Genomic DNA, 16746 nt, shown 5'->3' with positions numbered 1-16746 from the left:
CTCCCCACACACGAAAATATTACACATCAAAATATTGCTTCCAGGAGGCCACCAGGGGGCGCAGGCAAGATGGACCCCTGAGCTTCGAGCTCCGTACCCAGCCCCGGGAGAACGACGGTGCTAGCACGGAACGGGGGTCCCATGACCTGCTATACCCCCACCATACACTGTGGGAACCTGTAGCCCCCCGCTACACCCAACTCCGGTGCCAATCCGACACCCCTGAGCCGAGTTCTACGGGCCTGAAAGTTCCGCCGGCTCCTCCCCCGTGGCTCAGTGCGGCGCACTGGAGGAGGCCGCAACTGCCACACATACGCGGCCTCGATTGGAGTGAGGAAGCCACAGGCGAGGAAGAGGCGGTGCCGCACTGAGGAAGAACCCGAGGCCGTACACCCGCAGTGCATCGGGGGTTTCCGCCCCGGCCCTAGATACTGGGAACGGTTCTGGCAGAGCGCGACTGACGTGGCCCAATGCAGGAGAGGGCCAACAGCCTACGGCCGCGACCCAGAGTGATCCCGAGACCCCGGAGCCAGGTGAAAAGAGAAGGCCACCGGCCCACGGGGCAGCAACATCGCCAGGGGGCCGACGCGGGAGCGCGCCCCCCCGACCTCCCCTCTTCCGATCCCATTGGGCCGGAGCTGAGTAAAAAAGAGCAGTGTCGGGGCCCTGGAGATTGGATGCCCGCCCCCTCTCCATATTGAGCGGACCTACAGGACACCAGGAGGCAGCCGTCGCACAGCGACCCGCGGGGTCGAGAACCGGGGGGCTGACGCGGGAGCGCGCCCCCCCAATACGCACCCCTCCCCCACGGTCACCAGAGGGGGGCATCCAGGGCCACTTGTGATCCAGAGCCACCACCACAGGGGGAACCGACGGGTCCGGATGGGCCAGACACGCACTGAGACGACCGCAGAAAGCACGCTGCCCCCCCGCCTCGCCAATAGCAGGTGGCCAAAACAAGCCCCCCCATGAGTTGGAAAGAAAACCTGTTGAAATACCAATTTGTGGCTAACGAGAACGTCATGGCGACCGGGGGCCCCTCCACCCCAACCCCAGACCTGGGTGCTATCCAGAATAATATTCAGTCGATTCTGGAGGAGATCCGCGGGATAAGGACGGACATGGGAGCCAAATTGGCGGACCTCACGACTAAAGTCACCACCTTGGAAGATCGAATGGAGGGAGTTGAAAACAATCAGCTCTCCACTACTCTCCTTGAGACCCAAATGGAAATCAGATTCCGGGACATGGAAAGACGCGAAGAGGAACTCCGGCTCAAGGTGGACGATATGGAGAACAGGGAGAGAAGGAATAACCGGCGTATTTTTGGTTTAGTGGAGGCCGAGGGAGAAACCATACAAGGCCTTGAGGGCAAAGTACATGACATCGTAAGGATTGTCTTGGGGGCGGACACCGAAGGTGCGATTCAGTTTGACAGGGTCCATCGGGCAGGAGGAGGGGGCAGAGACCCGCGTTCGGTCCTGGCCCGGCTACACTATTACAAGGACAAAGCAAAAATTCTGGAGAAAGCGAGGAACCTTGGCAATATTGAATACAGTGACTCCAGGGTGTCCATCTTTCAGGACCTGTCGGCTCTCACCCTGTCATTGAGAAGGAAATGTGGAAACCTCACAAGATGGCTTCAGGGAAAGGGGGTCCGCTACCGCTGGGGCCACCCCTTCTGTTTGGAATTTGAATGGCTGGGGGAGAAACATCGGCTGGTGTCTGAGGAAGACATTCAAAGGGCCACGGACGACCTGGTCGGTGTCCAGGCGGGCCACTCAAGCGGCCAAGATGGAAGAGCCTGGGACCCTCCGAGGTCCCGACAGACTGGGACAGCTTAGCAGGAAACCTAAAGTCAAAGGGGCCCAGAAATTTCAGAAAACCAGGCACCCGTCAACGACCTCCGAGGATCACCCGAAGCCATAACAGCACCGCCCTTCCGGAGATCGAGGAAATCCTATGATGAGCATCAGTCCCAGGATCTGACAGTAAGGGGTCCTGGGGCCCGGGGGGGCCACGCCGGGGCGCCGCGTTGGCGCGACATGAGGCCCGCTGGTTTGGAGGGCGGGCAGAACTTTATTAAATGTTAGCTGTTTTGCTGTGGTGACCCACGTAGAAAGTCTGAGTTTGGAGTTTACAGGCTGAAACGGGGGTTCACGGTTCCAGAATTCTACCTCGGCCATTTGCGCCGAGGATTTGGTGGGGTAGACCTATATTGATTCCAAGACTTGAGATTCCCTAATACAAAAAAATCCCGGGGCTGGGGTTAGAGTCCTTGGTGGTTCGTTGACCAACCCCGACACTTGTTGGGGGATGTGGACGAACGCCCTACATTACGAGGGAAAGGGGGGTGGGGGGAGGGGGCAGAGGGGGAGGCTTGGGCTTGGGGTGGTGGGGGGGAATGATTAGCGAAAGAGATGGGGAGGAAGGGGGGGGAACCAGTTCAAATCACAGACACTTGCTTGGCGGCGGTCTCTGAAATGCAGATGCTACGAGGGGTTCAAGGTGCACAACCTAAAAGATGATAATGATTGAAGGAAGGATAGGCACGCTGAACGTCAAGGGTCTTAACTCCCAAAACAAGAGGTCCCTTACGAGCAATATGTTCCGCAAACAACATTTAACAGTCCGCTTTCTACAGGAAACACACTACAAACGGGGAAGAGAATCCAGAATTAAGGGGAAGGACATTGGTTCCAATTACTGGGCCTCACATGCGAACTCTAAGAAGGAGGGGGTAGGTATTCTCCTGGGGAGGACGTTCCATCTCACGGGGGTAGAAACTAAGAGAGGTTTTGGGGACCGATTCTTAGGCATCAAGGGGTTCTGCGAGGGACAGCGCATCACCCTGGCCACCTTATACGCGCCCAATTCAGGGCAAGTGCAGTTCCTCACTCGGATCTTTAATCTCATGGATGAATGGGCAGAAGGGGCCATGATACTGGGCGGGGACTTCAACCTGGTAGCTGACCCCCGTCTGGACTGGTGGTCTGCCAAGGGGGGGGGCCCAAGGGGATTTCTAAAGATAATCTGGCCCTGCAGGCCCTCTTGAGGGACCATTATTGGGTGGATGTCTGGCGCAGGGCACATCCGGGCCAGGGAGGTTACACTTTTTTCTCTCCCCCACACTGTACCTACACTAGAATTGACCTCATGCTAATCTCCGAGGAGGGGAACGGGGTGGTTCAACAGCCAAGGGTGGAGGCCATAACGTGGTCGGACCATGAATTGCTTGTGGCTGACTGGTCACTGCCTGTCGCCCCAAGATCCTCCCGCTGGCGGTGCAACGACACGCTTCTTAGGAACCCCGTATTCCGGGATTTTATGAAACAAGAAATGTCGGCCTATTTTGAAACGAATGATAATGGTGAGACCGACATGTCCACAGTATGGGAAGCCGGAAAAGCCACTTTTAGGGGTCTCCTCATAGCAGAGGGCTCGAGGCGTAAACGGGAGAGGGGCCTGATTGAGGGCAAACTCCGGGCGGAGTTGGGGGTCTTGCAGGCCAGACTAGGTGTTCCCGGAATAGACAGAGAGGCACTCCTAGAGGAAATGCAGGGCAAAAGACAAGAGCTACACACAGTTCTTATAGGGGAGGTTATTAAGAAAATGCGGTACACCAAGCAAAGATACTATGAACGGGGAGACAGGGTGGGGATTCTTTTGGCACAAAGATCCCGGGGCTGCAGGGTGGAAAGGGGGGTTACCCAGCCTAGCGATGAGGAAGGCAGGATTCACAGGGGCCGGGAGGAAATAGCGGATGCTTTGCCGACTATTACAGCAAACTTTATTCCAGGCAAGCAGGCGAATCACTGGAAGATATCTCAGCCTACTTGGCTGAGCACCCCCTCCCCAATCTATCTGACGAAGACATGGGGGCTATTGAGGGGGAGATTTCAGAGGAAGAGGTGGAGAGCGCCATTAAGAGACTGAAGGCAGGAAAGGCACCGGGTGGGGATGGCTACACAGCTGATTTCTATAAACAGACCCAATCGATCTTGGTGAAGCCCTTGACCAAACTGTTCAATCAGATTAGGAACCGAGACTCAATTCCACCGACGTTTCTGCAAGCCCTCATCACCGTCATACCCAAGTCCGGTAAAGACCAGATGGAATGTGGGTCCTATAGACCCACCTCACTCCTTAACCTAGATGCCAAGATTTTTACCAGAATCTAGGCCTCCAGACTTGAGATCTGCCTTCCACGCCTAATACACCCTGACCAAGCGGGATTCGTCCTCAACAGGCAGGGCTCTGATAACATATGGAAGACACTCCATATACTTGCCACAGTGGGGGCCCTGGACGAGGGGGCTCTCCTACTGGCTCTCGATGCGGAGAAAGCCTTCGACAGGGTTAGCTGGGCTTTCATGGGGGAGGTTTTCGCATCTCTGGGGATGGGTCCTAGGTGGCTGGGGTGGATGGCCGCGCTGTACTCCTCCCCCTCGGCTAGAGTGTTCGCAAACGGGACAGAATCGAGAGAGTTCCCCCTCCAACGTGGTACAAGGCAGGGATGTCCCCTGTCCCCGCTAATTTACGCCCTAGTAATGGAACCATGGGCAATCTCAGTCCGCAATGACAAGGCTATTAGGGGAGTACAGATGGGAGACATGCAATGCAAAATCTCCCTCTTCGCGGACGATGCCCTACTCTACATCACCAGACGGTCCCAAACAGTCCCCCGGTTATTACAGGGCCTCACGCGCTATGGAGAGTTATCGGGTTATAAAGTCAATCTGGATAAGTCAATGGCGTTTATGGGTGGGAACCTGTCAGACCCGGAGATGGCCTTTGCGAAAGGGCTCCGATTTAGATGGACTGAAGAGGGATTCCGGTATTTGGGAGTACAGGTTACGCGTGACCTTGAGGAACTTTACACAGCCAACTCCCCCCCCCTCTGGTCCGCAATCAGAAGAGATGTAGAGAGGTGGGCGGTATCGGGGCTCTCCTGGATGGCATGCCTTAACCTCATAAAAATGGTTCTCCTCCCAAAGTTTTTATTTCTCTTCCAAATGCTCCCGGTGATAATCCCCAAGACCTTCTTTATAGAAACAAAGCGAGTCGTGCTCAACTTCCTCTGGTCGGGCAAAAAGCATAGGATCTCCTACGAAGTGTTGACTAGGGCTAAGGAAGATGGGGGAGTGGGTTATCCTGACCTGGAAACGTACCACAGAGCTTCTCAGCTGAGGGTTTTGGTTGATCACTTCTCCCCAGATACGAAAAAACAATGGGTTGCTATGGCTAACAGGCCCCTTGCCCCTGTCACAATAGAGGAATGGCTTTGGGTCCCGACGAAGAATATCCCCAGAAGCGTCCTGAATCATCCAATCTTGAAGGTATTGTGGTCCTTGTGGGGAGAGGGAGGTTACTATCGGTGGCTCACGACGTGGCCATCCCCATTGATCTGCATTTGGGCCCCCCCTTCCTGGCCAAAATAGCAGAACCAGCAGCGCATCAGTCGTGGTTCGAGGCAGGCCTTAGCAGGACCAGCCATCTTTGGGTGAAGGGCTCTTTTCTGCCCTTAAGTGACCTCGAGGAGGCTCTGGGAATTGGTACCCTGTCCCCCTTTTGCTACCTCCAGCTCAAGGGTGTCCTCACCGAGCCATCCTGGGGCGATACCCTCAGGAGGGATCTCACGGAGTTCGAAAAGCTTCTCTTATCTGAGAGGGGCTCTAAGGGGATAATATCTCGCCTTTACAAACTCTTCCTGTTCTCTGTCCCCAGGGATCCTCCACCGGCGTGCACACGATGGGGTAGGGACCTAGGAGAGGAGATTGATGACGAGAGGTGGGCGGAGATGTGCAGGCGGGCCTACCGATCCACGGCCTCCCTCCAGTTTCGCCATCAAGCCCTCAAAATACTACACCGATGGCATTACCCCCCGCAGAGGATTGCCAGGATAAAACCAGGGTATGACCCACACTGCTGGAAATGTAAGACCGAGAGGGGGGACTACATCCACATGTGGTGGGGATGCCCAGTGGTCCAAAACTATTGGGAAAGGGTACTTGCCTGGATCAAAGGGGTGGACGGGGTTGAGCGGTCTCCCTGCCCATGGCTCCTCCTGTTTGGAATCGACATTGGGGAGGGACAGGAGGGCACTCAGGACCATATGCTCCAAATTATGTTGGTGGCGGCCAGATCCTGCCTCGCACAAAAATGGAAACGGCCGGAAATGCCGGGGGAAAAAAAGTGGGTGACCAAGGTGCGGGCCATATATGACATGGAGTTTCTCACACACTTACTCGATGAGTCCAAGTCCAACATCGAGGAAATCTGGCTCCCCTTCTTTGACAAATATGGCCGACCAATTTAACGCTCCGCGCCTGAGCCGGGGGTCTTCCCCCAGTGGCACTGGACCATTGCACACTGACCTGATTGTGAACTTCTCCCAGTCGGACCCAGGACTTCAACGCGCCAAGTGCACTCTGTAACGATACATCTGTCTCAGGAAAGTCCGTCAAACAAGCAACAAGCAACTAATGGGATCTTTAACTGTAGGGGGGTGGGAGGAGGGATGGGGGGTGGGGTGTTACGACTGTTTTTCTTTGTTAACTCATGCTTACACATGCTATGTAATGTCGTGCTACATATATAAAACTTAATAAAAAGTGATTTTCAAAAAAAAAAATATTGCTTCCAAAAGGCTTTTTTTCAAAACATAATTTGTTCTTGTTTTTATTTCTGTTAGCATTTAGATGCAATTTTATTTTGGCAGTCTACAATCAATGTGCTAACTTAAGTAAATGTCTTATACAAAAAGGAATCCGGTTTACATACATGGTTTTATTCAATCCTCATTTTTTTCATTTAATTCTAAAATGTTTTGCTTTTTCATTGTTTCTCGCACCCTAATCCCATACACTTCTAGGCATTCATAAATATTAAATGCATGTGGCATATACAAACGGACTGAATTCCTATGTTATTCAAATATGCTGTTGAGGTGCCTCTTATTGCTTTCCGCCACCTCACACTGACCAATCGTATTCTCAATACATCAAAGTGCTGTATTGCTATATTCCAACTTGGGACAATAGAAAAAGGACACAATCAAAATGTCTACTTGTCACACTTTCTACAGCAGTTTGTAATGGATTGCCGCTTCTCTGGGATCCGACAGCCTACGTCTCCATTGAATGTGTATACATAAAAGCAGGCACTGTTGCCCAACGTGTTCCCAAAAGGGGGCAAAGAAGCCCTCTTAGTGCCAAGATGATTCGGCAGGGATATTCAATAGCTGCCTGCAACAGGACAGATTAATCAACCTGACCCCATATGTGGACATGCCCTCAAAAATAAAGAAATGCACACAATCACCACATACTATGTAGACTGCCTTTGTGTGTTAAAAAACAGGCTATTTTTTCATCCCCACTAAACCGATCATGATGGACATGTAGCTGCTTCAGTGGGCACGCAAGCACAAAAATAGCACATACTAGTTTGTGTTTCACACAGACAAATGCAATACACCTGGACCGGTTTACCCCAGTGGTACTCAAAGTCCCCAACCCTTTTCTCCCAACAACCGAAGAAAGATTTAGATAATATAAAACGGCCAGGAGGATCAGTACCTTTCCACTATGTGGATGACTTGTAAATTGCCTCACCCTCATATGAGGCTTGCAAGCAGGACCCACAGCCTTACTTAACTGCTCTTGGGGAGAAAGGACATAAGGTGTCTAAGACAAAATGACAGCTATGCAGACAGACTGTTCATTATTTAGGCCACAATATTACCCGGGATTGCTGATCGATAGCTCCCTCAAGAAAAGAAGCAGCGCACCAGATTCCGCAACCTCAGACTACCATGCATATGAGGACTTTTTTTGGGCGTGGTCAGGTACTGCCAACAATTAATCTTAGGATATGCCAAAATCATTTAACCCTTAAAACAGTACACCCGGGTGAACATCACAGAACCACAATAGTGGATGTGGGATGCTGAAGAAGCTTTTACAATGATGAAGAATAGTTAAGCCAAGCACCTGCATTAGGGCTTCCCGATTACAAAAAAGGCTTTAACCTATATTGTCATGAAAGGAATGGACTTGATTTAGCATTCCTGGCCAAGAAACACAGCATACCCCACCAACCGATAGCTTATTACAGCAATGACTACAACAATGACCTAGACCCTGTTGCTGCTGGAACGCCACCCTGTCTGACATCAGTAGTGGTGGCTGCATTAGTGGTAGTGTGAAAACATTGTTCTAGAACCGCCACCGCAGGTCGCTGTACCATTTTCAGTTGTCTCCCTGCTAAACTCAGAAATTCTGTATCTCAAGCTAGAATTTTTCTCTTAAATTCCAATAAGGCCACATTGACCAAGTGTCCTCAATCAGCAGGGGTTGTGAAGGAGTCATTAAAAATAAACTGGCCAAAATATTTCACAAGACTGGTCTTAAACAGCACAAAACCCTTCACCTTGTGTTGTTTAGAATGCAAAGCATCCCTAAAAGGAGAACTATTGTCAGTGCCTATAAAGTGTTAGTCGACCAATGTCTTTGACTTTGTCTCCACCCGTTATAAATATTGATAACAACTTACACTTATATGATGCCAGATTATTGGTGTATGTTAAGTCCTTCATCTTTTCTGTAAGCTTTGTAAACAACTAGGTTAAGGTAACTCTGCCGAAAGAACCACTTGTGCCCAGCCCTGCTCTGCAGCCAGGTGACTCTGTTCTACTAAAGATACATGGGAGTAAATGGACTTTGGGCGAGAGATGGAAGGAGCCATTTCAAGTAGCCTTATGTCCAATTCCGCTGCAAAGGTACTTGGGCTCCCAACTTGGGGCCATGTGACCCACTGGATGCAGGCTGCACTATCTATGAATTTAAGCACTGCGCACACTTCAGTTCCTTCTGGCGGTTACAGTTGGCTCTGGTCAACCACACCTCTGGCAGTCGCGTCACTTCTTCCTGGTTCCTGCTTCTTGGGTTCTTTCTGCAGCAGAGTGCAAGCTTCTGTTCTCTCTGGTGGTTACTATAGGCGCCGATCGACCTCTTCTCCGGCGGTTACATCACTTCATTTGGTGAGGGTGAGCTTCTTGAGAGGGTGGGGGGATGCAGAGTAGTCCCTTCACACAAATGCCTTCATTGCTCTATGGAAAGTGGAAATAATGTACCATAAAGCCTGTTATGTGCCTTTCTACGTCGCGGGTTTGCACATCTGAGGTGCATTAAAGGAGTAAACCTTTTTGCTCATCTCATTTCCTGAAATTAATAAGATCGCTTTGATGTTTACACCATTTCCCAGCATTTTTTTCAGAGCCGTTTTGCTGCATTTTAGGGGGCTGAGGGTGAGGGTTTAGGGTATATATTTTTTTTTAATATTTAAGGGTAGTTGGGAATGGTGAAGGGGTGAGGATATAAGTAGGGGGACAATGGGGGGCTTTCCCCCCATAAATATGTTGTAAACAAATACAGGGAAATGGCCATGGTGAGTTATCCCACTACCAGATTCCTTCCGTTGAACCAGATGCTCTGTCCTGTTGGACCAAGGCAGGTCTGTTTAGGGGACACTGAATCCAACTGGAATAGACACACCCCAGCCCACCAGATACTAGAGGAAATTCCCATCCAGAGACCTTCTGAAAGATGAGGATCAGTTAGCTTCAGATGATGAAACAATGTTAGCTTTTCTTTGTTACTATGCTTAGCTACATTCTTCCTAAAGGAAAGCGTCAACTCAGAATATTCCTGGGAAAACTAATATTGAGCAGGCTTTTTCTCGAGCTGAGATATGGAACGCAATTACAACTTTATCAAAGGGGCAAATGAGATGGCCGTCTCACAGTGAAGCTGAATCAAATATTCTTGACGTTGTTATGACTGCAGCACGTTACGGTGCAGTCACCCGATGTTGGTTTTGTGACCGCAGCACGGCGTGTGTTTGACACAGCTGTGGTCACAAGTGTTGATCAATAAAAAGGGGTGGGCGGCTTCCTGATTGCCAGTTCAGTGCAAAGCTACTGGTGGCGCTGTGTCCTTTAATACTGCGCACAGCTATATAAGGTCTAACCTCCCCATACCCTACAACAGACGTCATCTCCTATTTTTTACACTGATTAAATAGGAATGCCAGTCTGGGCCAATTCCTGTCACGTTGCAGGGTTCAAACGTACCAATATTTCTGAAGTCAAGAATGGATTATAGGTTACCATCCTTGGAGGTCTATAGCGTTTAACACAGATTGTATGTTTGCATTTGAAGAAAGAGGATTTACTGTTAAGTGTCCGCAGGGAAAATCTTACTACTTGTTTTTGGGGGAGAAAAGTGGCACCGGGAGAGCAGCACTACTGCCAGTAGGACCTCTGTGTGATATATCATGGCCGGCAAGTGAGGCTCTATGACTCTGGCACCCGTTGTAGGCAGGGACTCGGTCATCTCTTTCTTCCCAGCTGGAGGCCTGGGTGGCAGCAGCAGTAGCTGCTGTGGGCGTGCCTTGCCATGCGATCACTGTGGGCTGTTCTGCTGAAGCAGGCGATGTAAGAGCTGATCTCGCACTCGCATTGGCCGATGTCTGCAGTGATGTCACAATCATGATTGGAATTGTTTCTGATTTCATTATCTGACGCAGGGGACCGAAGGGGCTAAACAAAACTGCTGAATCCGAAGAATACCAGGCAAGGCGCAGCCGAACAGTTGCAGTGTCCACGGATAACCATACGTCTAGCTCCCTCCCCCTGCTGGCAGAGTGCAGTCCACTGCGCATGAAGGAGCATCGGGTCAGAGGTGAGCGGGGGTGTATCTGTTCACTTGTTGCACCTCCCCACAGGCCTGGGAATTCTTGTTGAATCTCAACCGTGACTGCCCTTGTTGTAAGTAGCGTACAGGTATGCAAGCTGCGCCTCACCTCCACCCCCCTACGCTGTGTATAATATAGACATGCATGGCATTGGAGGTTGCCAGGACCATAGTATGGGTGCATACGCAGCAACCAAACCCCCGCCCACAGCATCTCTAGCTATGCGCCCCTGCCTTATTACAGTAACACTGTACACATGTGCACTGAGTCTGTACGTTGTCTTGCCAACCTCATCCCCCCCACCCGCAGCCATTTTACGTTTTTTGTTTACACATCACGACCCAGACCAGAAATAAAGGAAACGTAACTCCTGCTTTTACATGCTACATATGTAGTGCACACTGTAAAGTCAGAGTACAAAAATCACACCTGGGAAACCAGCGCTCACCCAATCAGGGAACACGCTGAATCAAGCCAACAGTAGCATTTCTGTGGGAAATACTGACATACTCGTAATGACCCCTTTTTACATCAACGTTCATTGTTTTTGCATAATTGCCTTTAGACAAAAATGTTTTGTGTGTGATGGGAAATAATCAGGTTTACACCACAGGGTTAAAGAGCACTCCACTCAGTGAGCTATCTTCCATGTGTAGTGTTTGCAGAGTTTGGACCAATCTGCCCTTCACTGCCATAATATTATACACATTTTGCCTAAGTTATTTGTATACAGGTTAATGCTTTTGTTAAGTTGGTATATTATGATTTGTGTTCTTTACAAATAATCTCATTAAACAGCATGTTCTTGAAATTCATTCATTAAACACTTTTGTACCAATTAGACCTGAGAAAAATGGTATCAAGTCCCTGGCTCAAGTCAAAAAGAAAGATCTTCCTGGAATCACTCTGGAGTCATCCTGAAGTATGTCTAGCGTTATCATAGAACTATTCCAGGATGAGTTCTGATTACTTCCAGTGATCTTGTATTACTCCAGGATGACTTCATGACAACTTCAGGATAGGTAGGGATTATTACAGGATGGTTCCATGACAACTTTAGGATGGGTTTGGAATTGTGAATGATTATTGCAGACAACATGAGGAGTTATTTCATGATGCTTCCAAAAGATTTAGGAAAAAAAGACTTATGGACAGTTCACTGGAAAACCTCAAAGGAATTTGCATCTTTGCCTTCTATGCTAGAGCACTCAAATGTGATTAACCAAGTTTGCCAATTTAGTCACAAACCCACCTGTAAACTACCTAATTTCAGTTCTCACCTCTAGCTAACATGGCATCACACCCAATAAACTCCCACAATTACAAATCACTAAAATACACACTTTCAGTGACCTAATCTGTTAGAGGTCTACCTGCATGACTGTCAACAGTCACTTCACCCAATATCACTATGAGCAGCTAACAATTAGTTCGACAATTCACCAGCCCAAGTAAACACTCACTGACCCCACTTGAAATCTTAGACAATACACAATAGCACAAAAACATGTACCATTTACAAGTTGGCACTAATCTACACATTCACCAGATCAACTATATAGTTCTACACACAAGAGCACTTGCATCTTCAGTTTCACACAACAGCATGTGAGCTACAATTACATTGTCGATTAGTAGCAGGGGCTGACGTAGCAACCAAATCTGTTGTGGGGATGTTCCATATTCTGGATGTTTGAGCATGTGTGTGGGAACGTATAGGTGTCACTTCACTGTTCAAACAGGCCTGACCGCCATGTTGTAACAAGGACACACTGTTGAGAAGACGTGGTGATAGAGCTGAGTTTGTCAAATTAGATCTGTCCGACAAAACCTTTGTAGCAGACAATTGACTGTCCAATATTTTGTAGTTGTTGTGCAGCTACATCTTTGGGAACATTACGGGGTGACATCTGCCAATTTACTGCTGTGTCTTTAAATTGTCCAGGTAAAGTAACAGAAGTGGGTTCTGAGGCAGGAATGTAGAAGGAATGAAGAACACTAGCCATCCCTTCCAAAAAACTTAGGTTTTCCAACTTTTGTGACCATAACTGTGAACAGTCATTACTAAGTTTGGAAATAGTCGGTTTCCACCCATCAGCTTTTACAATACAATTCTTAGTTTTTTCACTGCATCAAGTTTTCCAGTGCTTCCCTGATTGTCAGATTCCACCAGTAGCTGCTTTTCTGCCTCTGCCTTTCTTTTTAAACCCTCAATTAGTACCTCTGCATCACAGTAGGTTTTAATTATTTCGTCACATGTTTTCTTTGTCTTAATACACTGCGCTGCGGGTATGAAAAAGGCAAGTTAAAACTTCAAAATGTGACTATCAATACAACAACCTTTTTGCTTGAGCTGTACACTGGGGTAAGTGACTCCCCTTAAGCGCAATTCCATCTGTCCACTTGGTTTCATTGTTATCTATTCTTGTGCTCCTTGGTGCTTTCCCAAGTCCGGTAAAGACCAGATGGAATGTGGGTCCTATAGACCCACCTCACTCCTTAACCTAGATGCCAAGATTTTTACCAGAATCTAGGCCTCCAGACTTGAGATCTGCCTTCCACGCCTAATACTCCCTGACCAAGCGGGATTCGTCCTCAACAGGCAGGGCTCTGATAACATATGGAAGACACTCCATATACTTGCCACAGTGGGGGCCCTGGACGAGGGGGCTCTCCTACTGGCTCTCGATGCGGAGAAAGCCTTCGACAGGGTTAGCTGGGCTTTCATGGGGGAGGTTTTCGCATCTCTGGGGATGGGTCCTAGGTGGCTGGGGTGGATGGCCGCGCTGTACTCCTCCCCCTCGGCTAGAGTGTTCGCAAACGGGACAGAATCGAGAGAGTTCCCCCTCCAACGTGGTACAAGGCAGGGATGTCCCCTGTCCCCGCTAATTTACGCCCTAGTAATGGAACCATGGGCAATCTCAGTCCGCAATGACAAGGCTATTAGGGGAGTACAGATGGGAGACATGCAATGCAAAATCTCCCTCTTCGCGGACGATGCCCTACTCTACATCACCAGACGGTCCCAAACAGTCCCCCGGTTATTACAGGGCCTCACGCGCTATGGAGAGTTATCGGGTTATAAAGTCAATCTGGATAAGTCAATGGCGTTTATGGGTGGGAACCTGTCAGACCCGGAGATGGCCTTTGCGAAAGGGCTCCCCTTTAGATGGACTGAAGAGGGATTCCGGTATTTGGGAGTACAGGTTACGCGTGACCTTGAGGAACTTTACACAGCCAACTCCCCCCCCTCTGGTCCGCAATCAGAAGAGATGTAGAGAGGTGGGCGGTATCGGGGCTCTCCTGGATGGCATGCCTTAACCTCATAAAAATGGTTCTCCTCCCAAAGTTTTTATTTCTCTTCCAAATGCTCCCGGTGATAATCCCCAAGACCTTCTTTATAGAAACAAAGCGAGTCGTGCTCAACTTCCTCTGGTCGGGCAAAAAGCATAGGATCTCCTACGAAGTGTTGACTAGGGCTAAGGAAGATGGGGGAGTGGGTTATCCTGACCTGGAAACGTACCACAGAGCTTCTCAGCTGAGGGTTTTGGTTGATCACTTCTCCCCAGATACGAAAAAACAATGGGTTGCTATGGCTAACAGGCCCCTTGCCCCTGTCACAATAGAGGAATGGCTTTGGGTCCCGACGAAGAATATCCCCAGAAGCGTCCTGAATCATCCAATCTTGAAGGTATTGTGGTCCTTGTGGGGAGAGGGAGGTTACTATCGGTGGCTCACGACGTGGCCATCCCCATTGATCTGCATTTGGGCCCCCCCTTCCTGGCCAAAATAGCAGAACCAGCAGCGCATCAGTCTTGGTTCGAGGCAGGCCTTAGCAGGACCAGCCATCTTTGGGTGAAGGGCTCTTTTCTGCCCTTAAGTGACCTCGAGGAGGCTCTGGGAATTGGTACCCTGTCCCCCTTTTGCTACCTCCAGCTCAAGGGTGTCCTCACCGAGCCATCCTGGGGCGATACCCTCAGGAGGGATCTCACGGAGTTCGAAAAGCTTCTCTTATCTGAGAGGGGCTCTAAGGGGATAATATCTCGCCTTTACAAACTCTTCCTGTTCTCTGTCCCCAGGGATCCTCCACCGGCGTGCACACGATGGGGTAGGGACCTAGGAGAGGAGATTGATGACGAGAGGTGGGCGGAGATGTGCAGGCGGGCCTACCGATCCACGGCCTCCCTCCAGTTTCGCCATCAAGCCCTCAAAATACTACACCGATGGCATTACCCCCCGCAGAGGATTGCCAGGATAAAACCAGGGTATGACCCACACTGCTGGAAATGTAAGACCGAGAGGGGGGACTACATCCACATGTGGTGGGGATGCCCAGTGGTCCAAAACTATTGGGAAAGGGTACTTGCCTGGATCAAAGGGGTGGACGGGGTTGAGCGGTCTCCCTGCCCATGGCTCCTCCTGTTTGGAATCGACATTGGGGAGGGACAGGAGGGCACTCAGGACCATATGCTCCAAATTATGTTGGTGGCGGCCAGATCCTGCCTCGCACAAAAATGGAAACGGCCGGAAATGCCGGGGGAAAAAAAGTGGGTGACCAAGGTGCGGGCCATATATGACATGGAGTTTCTCACACACTTACTCGATGAGTCCAAGTCCAACATCGAGGAAATCTGGCTCCCCTTCTTTGACAAATATGGCCGACCAATTTAACGCTCCGCGCCTGAGCCGGGGGTCTTCCCCCAGTGGCACTGGACCATTGCACACTGACCTGATTGTGAACTTCTCCCAGTCGGACCCAGGACTTCAACGCGCCAAGTGCACTCTGTAACGATACATCTGTCTCAGGAAAGTCCGTCAAACAAGCAACAAGCAACTAATGGGATCTTTAACTGTAGGGGGGTGGGAGGAGGGATGGGGGGTGGGGTGTTACGACTGTTTTTCTTTGTTAACTCATGCTTACACATGCTATGTAATGTCGTGCTACATATATAAAACTTAATAAAAAGTGATTTTCAAAAAAAAAAAATATTGCTTCCAAAAGGCTTTTTTTCAAAACATAATTTGTTCTTGTTTTTATTTCTGTTAGCATTTAGATGCAATTTTATTTTGGCAGTCTACAATCAATGTGCTAACTTAAGTAAATGTCTTATACAAAAAGGAATCTAGTTTACATACATGGTTTTATTCAATCCTCATTTTTTTCATTTAATTCTAAAATGTTTTGCTTTTTCATTGTTTCTCGCACCCTAATCCCATACACTTCTAGGCATTCATAAATATTAAATGCATGTGGCATATACAAACGGACTGAATTCCTATGTTATTCAAATATGCTGTTGAGGTGCCTCTTATTGCTTTCCGCCACCTCACACTGACCAATCGTATTCTCAATACATCAAAGTGCTGTATTGCTATATTCCAACTTGGGACAATAGAAAAAGGACACAATCAAAATGTCTACTTGTCACACTTTCTACAGCAGTTTGTAATGGATTGCGGCTTCTCTGGGATCCGACAGCCTACGTCTCCATTGAATGTGTATACATAAAAGCAGGCACTGTTGCCCAACGTGTTCCCAAAAGGGGGCAAAGAAGCCCTCTTAGTGCCAAGATGATTCGGCAGGGATATTCAATAGCTGCCTGCAACAGGACAGATTAATCAACCTGACCCCATATGTGGACATGCCCTAAAAAATAAAGAAATGCACACAATCACCACATACTATGTAGACTGCCTTTGTGTGTTAAAAAACAGGCTATTTTTTCATCCCCACTAAACCGATCATGATGGACATGTAGCTGCTTCAGTGGGCACGCAAGCACAAAAATAGCACATACTAGTTTGTGTTTCACACAGACAAATGCAATACACCTGGACCGGTTTACCCCAGTGGTACTCAAAGTCCCCAACCCTTTTCTCCCAACAACCGAAGAAAGATTTAGATAATATAAAACGGCCAGGAGGATCAGTACCTTTCCACTATGTGGATGACTTGTAAATTGCCTCACCCTCATATGAGGCTTGCAA

The sequence above is a fragment of the Ambystoma mexicanum genome, chromosome 5p (genome assembly GCF_040938575.1).
Source record: "Ambystoma mexicanum isolate Mex_15411 chromosome 5p, UKY_AmexF1_1, whole genome shotgun sequence".
Lineage (NCBI taxonomy): Eukaryota > Metazoa > Chordata > Amphibia > Caudata > Ambystomatidae > Ambystoma > Ambystoma mexicanum.
This window is presented reverse-complemented; position numbering follows the sequence as displayed.